Below are 17,647 nucleotides of genomic sequence, written 5' to 3'. Positions count from 1 at the left end.
AAAAAAAAAAAAAAAAAAAAAAAGGATAACCATTGTTGATTGTGATGTCACGGCACCATTGTTGAGTGTTCCATCAGGGCCCTTGTGATGTCATCCAATAGCTGACCTTACTTGACCTCTTTGACCTCTTGACCTGACAAGGCTCTTGTGACACGCGCAGTGTTCCGTCCATTGAACAGACAAGGTAGGTCCAGCTGCATAGGAAGTGCTGGGCTACTTTTTAGCCACTAAGTAATCCAGTTCAAAAGATCCACAAGAGGGAGACACAGGCAAACTTTACTCATTTATTGAAGCACTGCAAAAGCTAAATGGTTACATCCAGCCAACTTGATACAAAAAAGGGTCAATTGCCTGCCAGAGACGACTCAGCAACCCTCCGAGGTGTGCACAACAGGCCCAAATCAAACGTGGAGGAGGGGAGGTCCAAACAATTCATTCAGGTGATAAGCCAATTAACCAATCATCAGTCTTAATTGGATCCAGGGTGTGTGTGACGACACTGGGGCTGAATGGGTTGCTTGGTGCTGGAAACAACCGACAGCTGATGCAATTAGGAGATTGACAGACTAGATGCAGGTATTATATGCAAAAAGCAACACTGCACTGACTGGGCAGACAGAGGAGAAGCTGAAGGAGGCACGACACACACAACTTTCCACTTGCTTGGCTGGAAGGATGATGCTTGCAATCCATTTCAATTTCATTCTGTTTTTTCATACTGGATTAGAAGGGGTGCACCGGTCCTGGAGGTACTGCAATACCAGGTCAATGCGTGGAGTGGACAGAGCAAGCTCTTTTTCCATCTCCCTGTTCGAAAAATCCATTTAATATATGGTCCCCAGATAGGGGACGTATCAGATATTAAACTGATAAGAACAGATACTACACTTGATCTTAGCCAAAAGGCCGAGAAGCGATAACCTGAAAAGGGTTCGCAGTACAGGCCGATGGTCCCCAATGCAGAGCACTAATGAAGGCAATAGACTACTGTCCCCAGCCCAATACACAGTCCGGGAGGCTTCTTTCTCTCACAAACCGGGGAAAACGTTCACGCGCGTCCTACGCACAGAAGTCACACCAGCATGCTTCTTTTCGTGTTTGCTATCTGCATAGCTCCGCCCACACGCGACTTTTGGACACGCCTTTTCTTCGCACGAAATTCCTGGTGCGGTGCCAAAGCACGCCAAGCAGAAAGCATGATAGGAATAGTAGTGAGTGAAAGGAAAAAAAAAAAAAAAAAAAAAAAAAAAAGGATAACCATTGTTGATTGTGATGTCACGGCACCATTGTTGAGTGTTCCATCAGGGCCCTTGTGATGTCATCCAATAGCTGACCTTACTTGACCTCTTTGACCTCTTGACCTGACAAGGCTCTTGTGACACGCGCAGTGTTCCGTCCATTGAACAGACAAGGTAGGTCCAGCTGCATAGGAAGTGCTGGGCTACTTTTTAGCCACTAAGTAATCCAGTTCAAAAGATCCACAAGAGGGAGACACAGGCAAACTTTACTCATTTATTGAAGCACTGCAAAAGCTAAATGGTTACATCCAGCCAACTTGATACAAAAAAGGGTCAATTGCCTGCCAGAGACGACTCAGCAACCCTCCGAGGTGTGCACAACAGGCCCAAATCAAACGTGGAGGAGGGGAGGTCCAAACAATTCATTCAGGTGATAAGCCAATTAACCAATCATCAGTCTTAATTGGATCCAGGGTGTGTGTGACGACACTGGGGCTGAATGGGTTGCTTGGTGCTGGAAACAACCGACAGCTGATGCAATTAGGAGATTGACAGACTAGATGCAGGTATTATATGCAAAAAGCAACACTGCACTGACTGGGCAGACAGAGGAGAAGCTGAAGGAGGCACGACACACACAACTTTCCACTTGCTTGGCTGGAAGGATGATGCTTGCAATCCATTTCAATTTCATTCTGTTTTTTCATACTGGATTAGAAGGGGTGCACCGGTCCTGGAGGTACTGCAATACCAGGTCAATGCGTGGAGTGGACAGAGCAAGCTCTTTTTCCATCTCCCTGTTCGAAAAATCCATTTAATATATGGTCCCCAGATAGGGGACGTATCAGATATTAAACTGATAAGAACAGATACTACACTTGATCTTAGCCAAAAGGCCGAGAAGCGATAACCTGAAAAGGGTTCGCAGTACAGGCCGATGGTCCCCAATGCAGAGCACTAATGAAGGCAATAGACTACTGTCCCCAGCCCAATACACAGTCCGGGAGGCTTCTTTCTCTCACAAACCGGGGAAAACGTTCACGCGCGTCCTACGCACAGAAGTCACACCAGCATGCTTCTTTTCGTGTTTGCTATCTGCATAGCTCCGCCCACACGCGACTTTTGGACACGCCTTTTCTTCGCACGAAATTCCTGGTGCGGTGCCAAAGCACGCCAAGCAGAAAGCATGATAGGAATAGTAGTGAGTGAAAGGAAAAAAAAAAAAAAAAAAAAAAAAAAAGGATAACCATTGTTGATTGTGATGTCACGGCACCATTGTTGAGTGTTCCATCAGGGCCCTTGTGATGTCATCCAATAGCTGACCTTACTTGACCTCTTTGACCTCTTGACCTGACAAGGCTCTTGTGACACGCGCAGTGTTCCGTCCATTGAACAGACAAGGTAGGTCCAGCTGCATAGGAAGTGCTGGGCTACTTTTTAGCCACTAAGTAATCCAGTTCAAAAGATCCACAAGAGGGAGACACAGGCAAACTTTACTCATTTATTGAAGCACTGCAAAAGCTAAATGGTTACATCCAGCCAACTTGATACAAAAAAGGGTCAATTGCCTGCCAGAGACGACTCAGCAACCCTCCGAGGTGTGCACAACAGGCCCAAATCAAACGTGGAGGAGGGGAGGTCCAAACAATTCATTCAGGTGATAAGCCAATTAACCAATCATCAGTCTTAATTGGATCCAGGGTGTGTGTGACGACACTGGGCTGAATGGGTTGCTTGGTGCTGGAAACAACCGACAGCTGATGCAATTAGGAGATTGACAGACTAGATGCAGGTATTATATGCAAAAAGCAACACTGCACTGACTGGGCAGACAGAGGAGAAGCTGAAGGAGGCACGACACACACAACTTTCCACTTGCTTGGCTGGAAGGATGATGCTTGCAATCCATTTCAATTTCATTCTGTTTTTTCATACTGGATTAGAAGGGGTGCACCGGTCCTGGAGGTACTGCAATACCAGGTCAATGCGTGGAGTGGACAGAGCAAGCTCTTTTTCCATCTCCCTGTTCGAAAAATCCATTTAATATATGGTCCCCAGATAGGGGACGTATCAGATATTAAACTGATAAGAACAGATTTTTTTTTTAGTTGATGCGTCAGAAGACGCGGCATAATTGTACTAGACACTTTTTATGCCCCACGCCTCATCATCCATACCAACTTTCTTTTTTAATTTTTATTTATATTTCTTATTTTCTAAAAAAATAATATTAACAAACATGACAAACATATAACAACAAAAGAAACACAAATTTTCCCATTCTTTTCAGCCTGGTCTTAGACCCCCCTTCCAGGCATAATATGCCATTAACCTTAACACATTCCTATGCAAAATCATATCTGCACTTATATTTTCTGGTACTCCCCCTTGATGACACTGAGGGACCTTATAATACTCAAAAAACTTGACTCTTTGTTCTCCTAATAGCTTCCTTACTTTACTAAACAAGCATCCCAAATCAATGCCTGTTTTTGTAAGTTCTTCTATTTCTTTTCCTACTTCTCCACTCCCGGTTTCGTATTGAAACCCAGTTTTCCCTTTCTCTTCTTTTCTCACTTCTTTTTCCTCTTTTTCTCCTTTTCTCACTTCTTTCCTCACTTCTTTTTTCTCTCTCACCTCTATTTTCTTTTCTTCTCTCTCACTTTCCTTCACCACTCTCCTAATACCACCTTGGCTTTCCTCTTTTCTCTGTTTACTCTCTTCTCTTCTCTTTCTTTTTGTTTCTTCTCCTTTCCTCTTTGGACAGGACAAGTAAACATGACCGTTTTCACCGCATAAATTACATTTCTTTTCTTTTTTGCAATTCGCTGCTAAGTGACCAAACTCCTCACATCTCAAACACCACTGGTTAGTACAAGTATCTTTTTCATGACCGTATCTTTTACAATTTTTACAGAATTCCTGCATTCCGTTAAAGAAAAGGTCACCGTTTACACTCCCAAGTTTAAATCTACTTGGTGGAAACACAACTTCTCCTTCAGAACTCTCTTTAAATTTTACAAAAAATTTCCACTTTGTGGACCAGATCCCATACTTATTGTAGATTTTACCACTACAATCAACTTTGTCACAAAACCTCAGTAAGAAAGTCACAATGTCTTCTTCAGCCACGTATGGGCTGTACATTCTCACAGTCAAAACTCTCTCCCTTCTGGGAAAGTGCAATATCACCTTGACTCCATTCATAACCGGACTCAATCTGAAATGTTCCAGTCTTTTTGCCACAACTGCACATATATCTTCTGTAGCGAAGATGACATCAAACATCCCACGCCTTGGGAATTCAAGCATGGATAATATCATGTCTTTCCGTACCTCTATAAGGCCAAACAGAATTTCTTCCACCAAAAATACGAGTCCTTTCTCCTTCTTCTTGGTATCCAATAACAGGAACCGAACGCCATTCTTGAGCCTTTCAAATGACGGAACTTCGTCCAACACAGGATCCTGGATCTCCATTTCCGGCGATTCTTCCATCCAGCAAGCGAAGACCACGTTCCAGGGACTGGTAGCGCCCTACCACCGAAGTAGCAGGCAGGTGATCGCTCCTCGTTGCCCAGGGACTAAGCCGCTCCCCAATAGCAGCAAGGAGGCAGGACCGAACTTTTCAGCGCGGCCCCAACCTCCAAGGCAGAGGAGACGGGTACCCCAGGCACCTTCTGACTAAGACCGATGTATCCCTACACTTGATCTTAGCCAAAAGGCCGAGAAGCGATAACCTGAAAAGGGTTCGCAGTACAGGCCGATGGTCCCCAATGCAGAGCACTAATGAAGGCAATAGACTACTGTCCCCAGCCCAATACACAGTCCGGGAGGCTTCTTTCTCTCACAAACCGGGGAAAACGTTCACGCGCGTCCTACGCACAGAAGTCACACCAGCATGCTTCTTTTCGTGTTTGCTATCTGCATAGCTCCGCCCACACGCGACTTTTGGACACGCCTTTTCTTCGCACGAAATTCCTGGTGCGGGGCCAAAGCACGCCAAGCAGAAAGCATGATAGGAATAGTAGTGAGTGAAAGGAAAAAAAAAAAAAAAAAAAAAAAAGGATAACCATTGTTGATTGTGATGTCACGGCACCATTGTTGAGTGTTCCATCAGGGCCCTTGTGATGTCATCCAATAGCTGACCTTACTTGACCTCTTTGACCTCTTGACCTGACAAGGCTCTTGTGACACGCGCAGTGTTCCGTCCATTGAACAGACAAGGTAGGTCCAGCTGCATAGGAAGTGCTGGGCTACTTTTTAGCCACTAAGTAATCCAGTTCAAAAGATCCACAAGAGGGAGACACAGGCAAACTTTACTCATTTATTGAAGCACTGCAAAAGCTAAATGGTTACATCCAGCCAACTTGATACAAAAAAGGGTCAATTGCCTGCCAGAGACGACTCAGCAACCCTCCGAGGTGTGCACAACAGGCCCAAATCAAACGTGGAGGAGGGGAGGTCCAAACAATTCATTCAGGTGATAAGCCAATTAACCAATCATCAGTCTTAATTGGATCCAGGGTGTGTGTGACGACACTGGGGCTGAATGGGTTGCTTGGTGCTGGAAACAACCGACAGCTGATGCAATTAGGAGATTGACAGACTAGATGCAGGTATTATATGCAAAAAGCAACACTGCACTGACTGGGCAGACAGAGGAGAAGCTGAAGGAGGCACGACACACACAACTTTCCACTTGCTTGGCTGGAAGGATGATGCTTGCAATCCATTTCAATTTCATTCTGTTTTTTCATACTGGATTAGAAGGGGTGCACCGGTCCTGGAGGTACTGCAATACCAGGTCAATGCGTGGAGTGGACAGAGCAAGCTCTTTTTCCATCTCCCTGTTCGAAAAATCCATTTAATATATGGTCCCCAGATAGGGGACGTATCAGATATTAAACTGATAAGAACAGATACTACACTTGATCTTAGCCAAAAGGCCGAGAAGCGATAACCTGAAAAGGGTTCGCAGTACAGGCCGATGGTCCCCAATGCAGAGCACTAATGAAGGCAATAGACTACTGTCCCCAGCCCAATACACAGTCCGGGAGGCTTCTTTCTCTCACAAACCGGGGAAAACGTTCACGCGCGTCCTACGCACAGAAGTCACACCAGCATGCTTCTTTTCGTGTTTGCTATCTGCATAGCTCCGCCCACACGCGACTTTTGGACACGCCTTTTCTTCGCACGAAATTCCTGGTGCGGTGCCAAAGCACGCCAAGCAGAAAGCATGATAGGAATAGTAGTGAGTGAAAGGAAAAAAAAAAAAAAAAAAAAAAGGATAACCATTGTTGATTGTGATGTCACGGCACCATTGTTGAGTGTTCCATCAGGGCCCTTGTGATGTCATCCAATAGCTGACCTTACTTGACCTCTTTGACCTCTTGACCTGACAAGGCTCTTGTGACACGCGCAGTGTTCCGTCCATTGAACAGACAAGGTAGGTCCAGCTGCATAGGAAGTGCTGGGCTACTTTTTAGCCACTAAGTAATCCAGTTCAAAAGATCCACAAGAGGGAGACACAGGCAAACTTTACTCATTTATTGAAGCACTGCAAAAGCTAAATGGTTACATCCAGCCAACTTGATACAAAAAAGGGTCAATTGCCTGCCAGAGACGACTCAGCAACCCTCCGAGGTGTGCACAACAGGCCCAAATCAAACGTGGAGGAGGGGAGGTCCAAACAATTCATTCAGGTGATAAGCCAATTAACCAATCATCAGTCTAATTGGATCCAGGGTGTGAGGAGACTGGGCTGAATGGGTTGCTTGGTGCTGGAAACAACCGACAGCTGATGCAATTAGGAGATTGACAGACTAGATGCAGGTATTATATGCAAAAAGCAACACTGCACTGACTGGGCAGACAGAGGAGAAGCTGAAGGAGGCACGACACACACAACTTTCCACTTGCTTGGCTGGAAGGATGATGCTTGCAATCCATTTCAATTTCATTCTGTTTTTTCATACTGGATTAGAAGGGGTGCACCGGTCCTGGAGGTACTGCAATACCAGGTCAATGCGTGGAGTGGACAGAGCAAGCTCTTTTTCCATCTCCCTGTTCGAAAAATCCATTTAATATATGGTCCCCAGATAGGGGACGTATCAGATATTAAACTGATAAGAACAGATACTACACTTGATCTTAGCCAAAAGGCCGAGAAGCGATAACCTGAAAAGGGTTCGCAGTACAGGCCGATGGTCCCCAATGCAGAGCACTAATGAAGGCAATAGACTACTGTCCCCAGCCCAATACACAGTCCGGGAGGCTTCTTTCTCTCACAAACCGGGGAAAACGTTCACGCGCGTCCTACGCACAGAAGTCACACCAGCATGCTTCTTTTCGTGTTTGCTATCTGCATAGCTCCGCCCACACGCGACTTTTGGACACGCCTTTTCTTCGCACGAAATTCCTGGTGCGGTGCCAAAGCACGCCAAGCAGAAAGCATGATAGGAATAGTAGTGAGTGAAAGGAAAAAAAAAAAAAAAAAAAAAAAGGATAACCATTGTTGATTGTGATGTCACGGCACCATTGTTGAGTGTTCCATCAGGGCCCTTGTGATGTCATCCAATAGCTGACCTTACTTGACCTCTTTGACCTCTTGACCTGACAAGGCTCTTGTGACACGCGCAGTGTTCCGTCCATTGAACAGACAAGGTAGGTCCAGCTGCATAGGAAGTGCTGGGCTACTTTTTAGCCACTAAGTAATCCAGTTCAAAAGATCCACAAGAGGGAGACACAGGCAAACTTTACTCATTTATTGAAGCACTGCAAAAGCTAAATGGTTACATCCAGCCAACTTGATACAAAAAAGGGTCAATTGCCTGCCAGAGACGACTCAGCAACCCTCCGAGGTGTGCACAACAGGCCCAAATCAAACGTGGAGGAGGGGAGGTCCAAACAATTCATTCAGGTGATAAGCCAATTAACCAATCATCAGTCCTAATTGGATCCAGGGTGTGAGGAGACTGGGCTGAATGGGTTGCTTGGTGCTGGAAACAACCGACAGCTGATGCAATTAGGAGATTGACAGACTAGATGCAGGTATTATATGCAAAAAGCAACACTGCACTGACTGGGCAGACAGAGGAGAAGCTGAAGGAGGCACGACACACACAACTTTCCACTTGCTTGGCTGGAAGGATGATGCTTGCAATCCATTTCAATTTCATTCTGTTTTTTCATACTGGATTAGAAGGGGTGCACCGGTCCTGGAGGTACTGCAATACCAGGTCAATGCGTGGAGTGGACAGAGCAAGCTCTTTTTCCATCTCCCTGTTCGAAAAATCCATTTAATATATGGTCCCCAGATAGGGGACGTATCAGATATTAAACTGATAAGAACAGATACTACACTTGATCTTAGCCAAAAGGCCGAGAAGCGATAACCTGAAAAGGGTTCGCAGTACAGGCCGATGGTCCCCAATGCAGAGCACTAATGAAGGCAATAGACTACTGTCCCCAGCCCAATACACAGTCCGGGAGGCTTCTTTCTCTCACAAACCGGGGAAAACGTTCACGCGCGTCCTACGCACAGAAGTCACACCAGCATGCTTCTTTTCGTGTTTGCTATCTGCATAGCTCCGCCCACACGCGACTTTTGGACACGCCTTTTCTTCGCACGAAATTCCTGGTGCGGTGCCAAAGCACGCCAAGCAGAAAGCATGATAGGAATAGTAGTGAGTGAAAGGAAAAAAAAAAAAAAAAAAAAAAGGATAACCATTGTTGATTGTGATGTCACGGCACCATTGTTGAGTGTTCCATCAGGGCCCTTGTGATGTCATCCAATAGCTGACCTTACTTGACCTCTTTGACCTCTTGACCTGACAAGGCTCTTGTGACACGCGCAGTGTTCCGTCCATTGAACAGACAAGGTAGGTCCAGCTGCATAGGAAGTGCTGGGCTACTTTTTAGCCACTAAGTAATCCAGTTCAAAAGATCCACAAGAGGGAGACACAGGCAAACTTTACTCATTTATTGAAGCACTGCAAAAGCTAAATGGTTACATCCAGCCAACTTGATACAAAAAAGGGTCAATTGCCTGCCAGAGACGACTCAGCAACCCTCCGAGGTGTGCACAACAGGCCCAAATCAAACGTGGAGGAGGGGAGGTCCAAACAATTCATTCAGGTGATAAGCCAATTAACCAATCATCAGTCCTAATTGGATCCAGGGTGTGAGGAGACTGGCTGAATGGGTTGCTTGGTGCTGGAAACAACCGACAGCTGATGCAATTAGGAGATTGACAGACTAGATGCAGGTATTATATGCAAAAAGCAACACTGCACTGACTGGGCAGACAGAGGAGAAGCTGAAGGAGGCACGACACACACAACTTTCCACTTGCTTGGCTGGAAGGATGATGCTTGCAATCCATTTCAATTTCATTCTGTTTTTTCATACTGGATTAGAAGGGGTGCACCGGTCCTGGAGGTACTGCAATACCAGGTCAATGCGTGGAGTGGACAGAGCAAGCTCTTTTTCCATCTCCCTGTTCGAAAAATCCATTTAATATATGGTCCCCAGATAGGGGACGTATCAGATATTAAACTGATAAGAACAGATTTTTTGATTGAAACGTCTTTATTACGATCAGTCATCATACATACATACTTTAGTACTGTGACGCAGCACAGGCCATGAAACAGTACATAATAAATTACTTACAGTCGTCTTTGCGAGCATGGCATTGTTATGTAAAGCCTACACTATACATCGCAATGAATGCTACACTAGCATACCTATTCAATCACAAAACCTTCCAACAAAGCATTTAGACAGTGATGAGGGAAGGGGAAGTGGGAAGGAGGGGATAGGGAGGGGGGATCACATGCCCTTAGCTTTATTGAGAGGACAAATACAAACGGGGGGAGAGGGGGAAGGAGAGGGGTTTATTCCTCTTCTTCTTCGTCGACGTCCGAGATGTTGTAGTCCTGCAGCATACTATGGATAAGTCTGCGGCAGTCCTGGACGGACTTGTTCTCCCTCCTGAGAATGAGCCGGTTCCTAGCAAACCAAATAGCGTCCTTAAAACAGTTCATAAGGCGCCAGGCCTCCTGGATGGCTCCAACAGTATGAATCCCAGGAAATAGTCCGTACAGCACCGAAGTGTGTTGCAGGCTGTTCCTGGGCACTGAGTCTTTGAGTTCATGTTCCAGGGCATCCAACAGGCGCTGTGCAAAGCGGCACTCCCAAAACAGGTGGTAAGATGTTTCCTCCACGAAAGGGCACCTGGGGCAGTACCGGGTTTTGCACAGGTTACGGGCATGCATGAATGACCGGATTGGCAGTCCGCCCTGAATGGCCATCCATGACAAGTCCTTATGCCCGTTAGTCAACCTGTTTGACGACACATTAGTCCAAACTGTCTCTAGTGTGTCGTCCTGGATCCCTGGAATTGACTCGACCACGTCCTTTGCTCTGATGAGTTTGTGGATAGTTTTTGGCTTCCACAAGTCGGGTTTAAGGCCCTCCAGCTGGTGTTCCCTCACAAACCTGACGACGTCCCCGTAGAACCAGGGAGCGTGCCAGTTGTAAGGGATGGAGCTGTCCCACTTGTCCCAGCCCAGACCCCTCCAGAGGGGCAGGAGGAAAAAGCGAGACATAGCCTTGCCCGCAGAGCCGTTAGCAGTTCTTAGAGTCCGACGAACGCTGTCACAAACAAAGGCAATCCGCAGTAAAGTGGGCAGGTCCGGTATGCCCTTTCCGCCCTTGCGGGGCTCTTTGTACATGATGGCTCGTTTCACTCTGTCCATCTTAGATCCCCAGATGAAGCGAAACACTGTCCTGGTGATGGCCCTGGAAACGGTGGCAAGAGGGGGCCATGCCTGTGCGGTGTACTGGAGCACAGGCAAAACTTCATTTCGCAGGACGAGTGCTTTACCTTCGATCGTGAGGTGTCTAAGGCTCCACAGTCCGATTCTTTGATTCACCTTGGCCAAGCGTTCTTCCCAAGACTTGAGGGCTGCGCCTTCCTTCCCGAACCAGACTCCCAGAATTTTGATGAAGTTTGGTTTGATGGTAAATGGGAAGGGGGCAGAAGAGGCCAGTTGCCAGTCCCCGAAGAGCATGGCTTCTGACTTGCCGCAGTTGACTTTGGCCCCTGAAGCTTGTCCGAACTCCTCGCAGGTCTGGACGAGTGTAGTCACCGAACGCTGGTCAGCGCAGAAGACGGTCACGTCGTCCATGTACAGCGAGCACTTGACCTCGTAGTGTCCAGGTCCTGGTGCGGTGATCCCTCTGATCTCCCCGTTCTGTCGGATAGCCTCCGCGAAGGATTCTATAACACAAACAAAAAGGAGAGGTGAAAGAGGGCAGCCTTGCCTGACCCCGGAGAGGACAGGGAAGGGGTCGGTCTTCCAGCCGTTCACCAACACCGTGCTGCAAATGTCAAAGTACATCAGGTCAACAAAAGAACAGAACCTCCTGCCCAGACCTAGCCTGCGCAGCGCCTTGCCCATAAATTCGTGAGAGACCCGGTCGAATGCCTTCTCCTGGTCCAGGCTGACCAGGGCGGCATGAACACGGCGGTCCTGGATGTAGTGCACCGTGTCTCTCACAAGGGCGAGGCTGTCTGCGATCCTGCGGCCTGGAATGCCGCAGGTCTGGTCCGGGTGGACGATTCCGCCGATGACGACCTTCAGCCGATTTGCCAGTACCTTGGCGAGGATCTTGTAGTCCACGTTCAGGAGAGAGATGGGACGCCAGTTTTTCAGGTCACATCTCTCCCCCTTCCGCTTATACAGGATCGTGATCATTCCTTCCCTCAAGGATGGGGGCATTGTACCCTCCACCACCATCTCCCCATAGAGTTCCAACAGGTCCGGACAGATCAGGTCCCCCAGCGCTACATAGAGCTCTGCTGGGAGGCCGTCACTGCCCGGGGTCCTGCCGGGCCTAAAGGATCTAGCGGCAGAGAGCACCTCCCCCACCGTCAGAGGGTCATCCATGGCCTCCGTACCTGCAGGATCAAGGTGGTTAGTGATACCTGACAGGAATTTATCGGCGGCCTTCTGGTCGGTGTTCCTCAGGGAGTAGAGGTCGCTGTAGAAGTCTGTGACGACTCCCATTACTTCCTCCTTCCCCGAGCGCATGTTGCCGTCTTTGTCTCGGAGTTCGTTCAGGGGCGTGTGGCCGGCATGGAGTTTCCTGAAAAAGAACGAGTTACACTTCTCATCCTTATCCAGGTTTTCCACTTTGGAACGGAAGACGATTCGTCTGGATTCCTCCTCAAAGTGCCTTTTCAGGCTCTTTTTGGTCTTATCCAGGTCCTCCCCTACGTCCCAGCCGCACCGGTGAAGATCTTGCAGGGACCGCAACTCACGTTGCAGTGCTCTGAAGGCCTTCTTTTTCTCACACGCCTGATGTTGTTGCTTGGCCTGAAAGAAACAACGAAACTGGACTTTAACATACTCCCACCAGTCACTAGTACATTTAAAGAAGCATTTGTCGTTCCGCCAGGATATGTAGGTATCCCTAAGCTCCGCCAGCACATCTCCCCGACTCAGCAGAGCGCAGTTCAGCTTCCAGGACCCACGGCCCGGGGGGAACCCGGTGCCTAGGGTGCACTGGACCTGAATGGCCCTGTGGTCGGAGAAGAAGCAGGGGACCATAGAGTGCCTACACTGCCTGACTGCCCGAGAGGCAAACACGAAGTCGATCCGAGAACGGAGTGAGCCATCGGGCCGGCACCACGTATAATTAATGGAGCCGTTCCCCATGGATCCCACAACATCCTGCAAGGACGCCTCGGTCACCATCTCGATAAGCAGTTTGGAAGTGACGTCTAGCTTGCTTGAGGTCCCGGAGCTGCGTCCGTCCTCCTCTATCGGGCAGTTGAAGTCCCCGGCCATCACTACGGCCCTGGTGGTAGCAAGCTGCGGTCGTAGGGCCTGGAATAACTCCAGTCGCTCACCCTTGTCAGGGGAGGCGTACACGCTGATGAGCCTAACCGGCTCTCCCGCCCAGGAGCCGTCTACGACAAGAAGCCTGCCGCAGACGAGCTCCTGGACGGAGTCAAGCGTGAACGCGTTTCCCCTGAGGAGGATGGCAACCCCGGCCGACTTGCAGCTGCCACCACCGGACCAGTAGGAGGGGCCATGGGACCACTGCCTGGCCAGGTGGTTGTAGGACCTAGAGGGGGGCAAAGCACATTCCTGCAACATGTAAACGTCGGCAACCTGAGAAGTAAGAAAGGTTAGTATCGTCTGACGTCTAGTCCGATCTCTAATGCTCCTAACATTGATGGAAAAAAGGTTAAAGTTAGCCATCATGTAAGAGAAAGAAAAGGGTTAGCAGAGAACGATACAGCTTAGTTACCACTCCGGTCGTCCGGCGGTTCCTCTACTTCTTCTTGTCCGCTGTCTGGGGGTTGCCCCTGTAATAGCGCAAAGGCGGCTTCGATCTCTTCCAGAGTTATCTGTAGCCGCATCGGGTCGGCGGTTGCCCCGTTGGCCACCATCTCCTCCACTTCGGTCTCGTCGAGGCTACTGGGGATGTGGAGGGGTTGCTGTTGGGGGTCCTCGTTGGTGGCCACCGGTTCTTCCATCTGCTGTTCTGTTTCTTCTTCTTTGTTGGTTGAGGCCACGTCCTCTACCTCGAGCATCTTCTTTTTGGATTGGTCAGCCGTGGGGCTGTCCCTACCCTTTCTCTTTCCTTTCCTCTGACTGACATCTGGGGAGACAAGAGGGGGAAATTCCTCCATAGAGAGGGCTACAGCAGCTGGAGGAGAGGTTAGTTCTGCTGTAGTGGTGGCGGCGGGGCGGGTTGGGCTGGGGGCACGGGAGGGGGCCACTGAGGTGGTGGGGGGTTGGATGTGGATAACCTCAGTGGTGGTGGCGACAGGGCGGGCGGTTGGGCAGGAGGAGGAGGGGGCGGGAGCATGGGCAGGGGGAGATGTCCGCTTACCTTCTTTCTTAGATGGCTTCTCTTTGGGCTGTGTTGCCGCCTGGGCCGCGGCTTGTGGGGGGTTCCGGGCGGCCGGGGCCCTGGCTGCGACTGAAGCCCAGGTGCGGTCCCTCTTTGGGCAGTCCTTGTAGACGTGGGAGGCCAGCCCGCACAGGTTGCACGCCACCTTCTTTGGACAGTCTTTGGTCTCGTGACCTGTGACCCGGCAGATTCGGCAGGGATCCTCCTTGCAGTTCCTCAACTCGTGGCCCTTCTGTCCACATTTCCTGCAGAATTGTGGCATGTCCGGGTAGTAGATGAGGCCGTGGGAGTTTCCGAGGGAAAAAGACTGGGGCAGGTGCTGGAGGCCGTCTTCTGCAGTCGCGTCCTTGTTCAGTTTCACGACCGCTGACCACTTTCCGGTCCAGAAGCCGAGTCCGTTCAGGATGTGGGTGGGTTCCCTCACCACTGTGCAGAATCGATTCAGGAAAGTGGTGATGTCTTTACCGGGGGTGTGTGGGTTCCTCATAGACACCGTAATCCTTCTTTCCTCCCTCTGAATGGGGCAATTCCCGACAAAGTGAGAAAATGTGGAGTCCGATGCCGCCGATTTCACCTTCTCCCAATATCTTCTACAGATGTTGATTGACGCGAAGGTCACGTAGAAGATCCCGGTCATGAAGGCTTGGACGCTGAGGGTCTCTGGCTTTGAAAATCCCTGGTCCACCAGCATCTTCTGGCAGAAGATTTCCTCGGTCATCTCCGGGGACTTTCCATCCACCTCCTTCAGCTTCATGGCGACGGTCTGCCGCATCCAGGGCTCCAGTGAAGGGGCGACCTGGCCGGGCTTTCCGCCGCCTTTCTGCCGGGTAGAGGCGTCTGGTCCGGCCCCAGAGGGCCCAGGAGGCTTGGTGGCTTGGGTCTTCTTAGCCGGTCCTGCAGCATCCTTCTTGGTCTTGGGGGGCTTGGAGGTTGTGGCCATGGCTACTTCCTTCTAGCCCTCTTCCTGTGGTGTCTTCGCAAAGCGTCCTTTTGCCGCAGGGGGCGGAGCTTTGCGGCTTCCTTCTTGCTGGGCGGAGCTTCTTCCGGGGAGAGCTTCGCCGAGCTTCTTTCCTCGTCGAGGTCCCCCGAGGCCGGAGTCTTCAGGCCGGAGTCTTCAGTCCTCGTCGTCGGGGTTCCTCGTCGAGTCCTCGCAGAGTCTTCTCCTGGATCGCAGTCGGAGAAGTTCTTCCAGCTGTCGTGTTCGGGGCTGTCTAGATCCAAGTAAGCACTGTCTAACGTCGTACACCAAGACTATTAAGCCACAGGCCAAGAGGAGGTCGGAGACCAGAGCACTCTTGTTCCCTGGGGAATAGCCCTACACCCAATAGCAGCAGTGAGCTGAAGCTGAATTTAATCAACGATGCTCAAAGGCAGAGTGCAGGGGGTACCCACAAGGACCTGGGCCGGCAAGAAAAGGCAGACTGATAAGAACAGATACTACACTTGATCTTAGCCAAAAGGCCGAGAAGCGATAACCTGAAAAGGGTTCGCAGTACAGGCCGATGGTCCCCAATGCAGAGCACTAATGAAGGCAATAGACTACTGTCCCCAGCCCAATACACAGTCCGGGAGGCTTCTTTCTCTCACAAACCGGGGAAAACGTTCACGCGCGTCCTACGCACAGAAGTCACACCAGCATGCTTCTTTTCGTGTTTGCTATCTGCATAGCTCCGCCCACACGCGACTTTTGGACACGCCTTTTCTTCGCACGAAATTCCTGGTGCGGTGCCAAAGCACGCCAAGCAGAAAGCATGATAGGAATAGTAGTGAGTGAAAGGAAAAAAAAAAAAAAAAAAAAAAGGATAACCATTGTTGATTGTGATGTCACGGCACCATTGTTGAGTGTTCCATCAGGGCCCTTGTGATGTCATCCAATAGCTGACCTTACTTGACCTCTTTGACCTCTTGACCTGACAAGGCTCTTGTGACACGCGCAGTGTTCCGTCCATTGAACAGACAAGGTAGGTCCAGCTGCATAGGAAGTGCTGGGCTACTTTTTAGCCACTAAGTAATCCAGTTCAAAAGATCCACAAGAGGGAGACACAGGCAAACTTTACTCATTTATTGAAGCACTGCAAAAGCTAAATGGTTACATCCAGCCAACTTGATACAAAAAAGGGTCAATTGCCTGCCAGAGACGACTCAGCAACCCTCCGAGGTGTGCACAACAGGCCCAAATCAAACGTGGAGGAGGGGAGGTCCAAACAATTCATTCAGGTGATAAGCCAATTAACCAATCATCAGTCTAATTGGATCCAGGGTGTGTGGACGACCGGGGCTGAATGGGTTGCTTGGTGCTGGAAACAACCGACAGCTGATGCAATTAGGAGATTGACAGACTAGATGCAGGTATTATATGCAAAAAGCAACACTGCACTGACTGGGCAGACAGAGGAGAAGCTGAAGGAGGCACGACACACACAACTTTCCACTTGCTTGGCTGGAAGGATGATGCTTGCAATCCATTTCAATTTCATTCTGTTTTTTCATACTGGATTAGAAGGGGTGCACCGGTCCTGGAGGTACTGCAATACCAGGTCAATGCGTGGAGTGGACAGAGCAAGCTCTTTTTCCATCTCCCTGTTCGAAAAATCCATTTAATATATGGTCCCCAGATAGGGGACGTATCAGATATTAAACTGATAAGAACAGATACTACACTTGATCTTAGCCAAAAGGCCGAGAAGCGATAACCTGAAAAGGGTTCGCAGTACAGGCCGATGGTCCCCAATGCAGAGCACTAATGAAGGCAATAGACTACTGTCCCCAGCCCAATACACAGTCCGGGAGGCTTCTTTCTCTCACAAACCGGGGAAAACGTTCACGCGCGTCCTACGCACAGAAGTCACACCAGCATGCTTCTTTTCGTGTTTGCTATCTGCATAGCTCCGCCCACACGCGACTTTTGGACACGCCTTTTCTTCGCACGAAATTCCTGGTGCGGTGCCAAAGCACGCCAAGCAGAAAGCATGATAGGAATAGTAGTGAGTGAAAGGAAAAAAAAAAAAAAAAAAAAAAAAAGGATAACCATTGTTGATTGTGATGTCACGGCACCATTGTTGAGTGTTCCATCAGGGCCCTTGTGATGTCATCCAATAGCTGACCTTACTTGACCTCTTTGACCTCTTGACCTGACAAGGCTCTTGTGACACGCGCAGTGTTCCGTCCATTGAACAGACAAGGTAGGTCCAGCTGCATAGGAAGTGCTGGGCTACTTTTTAGCCACTAAGTAATCCAGTTCAAAAGATCCACAAGAGGGAGACACAGGCAAACTTTACTCATTTATTGAAGCACTGCAAAAGCTAAATGGTTACATCCAGCCAACTTGATACAAAAAAGGGTCAATTGCCTGCCAGAGACGACTCAGCAACCCTCCGAGGTGTGCACAACAGGCCCAAATCAAACGTGGAGGAGGGGAGGTCCAAACAATTCATTCAGGTGATAAGCCAATTAACCAATCATCAGTCTTAATT

At 49.2% G+C, this 17,647-nt stretch overlaps 8 non-coding genes and 1 pseudogene across 8 annotated transcripts; all 9 read right to left on the bottom strand.

The window, feature by feature from the left end:
- Positions 1 to 727: 727 nt before the first annotated feature.
- LOC120982893 lies at positions 728 to 918 on the bottom strand. The gene has a single exon (XR_005774985.1). It is a non-coding gene; the product is annotated as a U2 spliceosomal RNA (small nuclear RNA).
- Positions 919 to 1,955: 1,037 nt separating this feature from the next.
- LOC120982955 lies at positions 1,956 to 2,146 on the bottom strand. Its single transcript, XR_005775034.1, has one exon. It is a non-coding gene; the product is annotated as a U2 spliceosomal RNA (small nuclear RNA).
- A 1,035-nt stretch (positions 2,147 to 3,181) lies between these two features.
- Positions 3,182 to 3,376, bottom strand: LOC120982896. The gene has a single exon (XR_005774988.1). It is a non-coding gene; the product is annotated as a U2 spliceosomal RNA (small nuclear RNA).
- A 2,632-nt stretch (positions 3,377 to 6,008) lies between these two features.
- Positions 6,009 to 6,199, bottom strand: LOC120982943. The gene has a single exon (XR_005775023.1). It is a non-coding gene; the product is annotated as a U2 spliceosomal RNA (small nuclear RNA).
- Positions 6,200 to 7,224: 1,025 nt separating this feature from the next.
- Positions 7,225 to 7,415, bottom strand: LOC120982931. The gene has a single exon (XR_005775011.1). It is a non-coding gene; the product is annotated as a U2 spliceosomal RNA (small nuclear RNA).
- A 1,027-nt stretch (positions 7,416 to 8,442) lies between these two features.
- LOC120982919 lies at positions 8,443 to 8,633 on the bottom strand. The gene has a single exon (XR_005775000.1). It is a non-coding gene; the product is annotated as a U2 spliceosomal RNA (small nuclear RNA).
- A 1,025-nt stretch (positions 8,634 to 9,658) lies between these two features.
- On the bottom strand, positions 9,659 to 9,840 carry LOC120982895. The gene has a single exon (XR_005774987.1). It is a non-coding gene; the product is annotated as a U2 spliceosomal RNA (small nuclear RNA).
- A 5,605-nt stretch (positions 9,841 to 15,445) lies between these two features.
- On the bottom strand, positions 15,446 to 15,647 carry LOC120982903 (annotated as a pseudogene).
- Positions 15,648 to 16,674: 1,027 nt separating this feature from the next.
- Positions 16,675 to 16,865, bottom strand: LOC120982887. The gene has a single exon (XR_005774979.1). It is a non-coding gene; the product is annotated as a U2 spliceosomal RNA (small nuclear RNA).
- Between the last annotated feature and the right edge of the window lie 782 nt (positions 16,866 to 17,647).

This window comes from Bufo bufo (assembly GCF_905171765.1).
Source record: "Bufo bufo chromosome 6 unlocalized genomic scaffold, aBufBuf1.1 SUPER_6_unloc_3, whole genome shotgun sequence".
NCBI lineage: Eukaryota > Metazoa > Chordata > Amphibia > Anura > Bufonidae > Bufo > Bufo bufo.
Note: the sequence above shows the minus strand (reverse complement) of the source record. Positions and strands in the feature narration are given on the sequence as shown.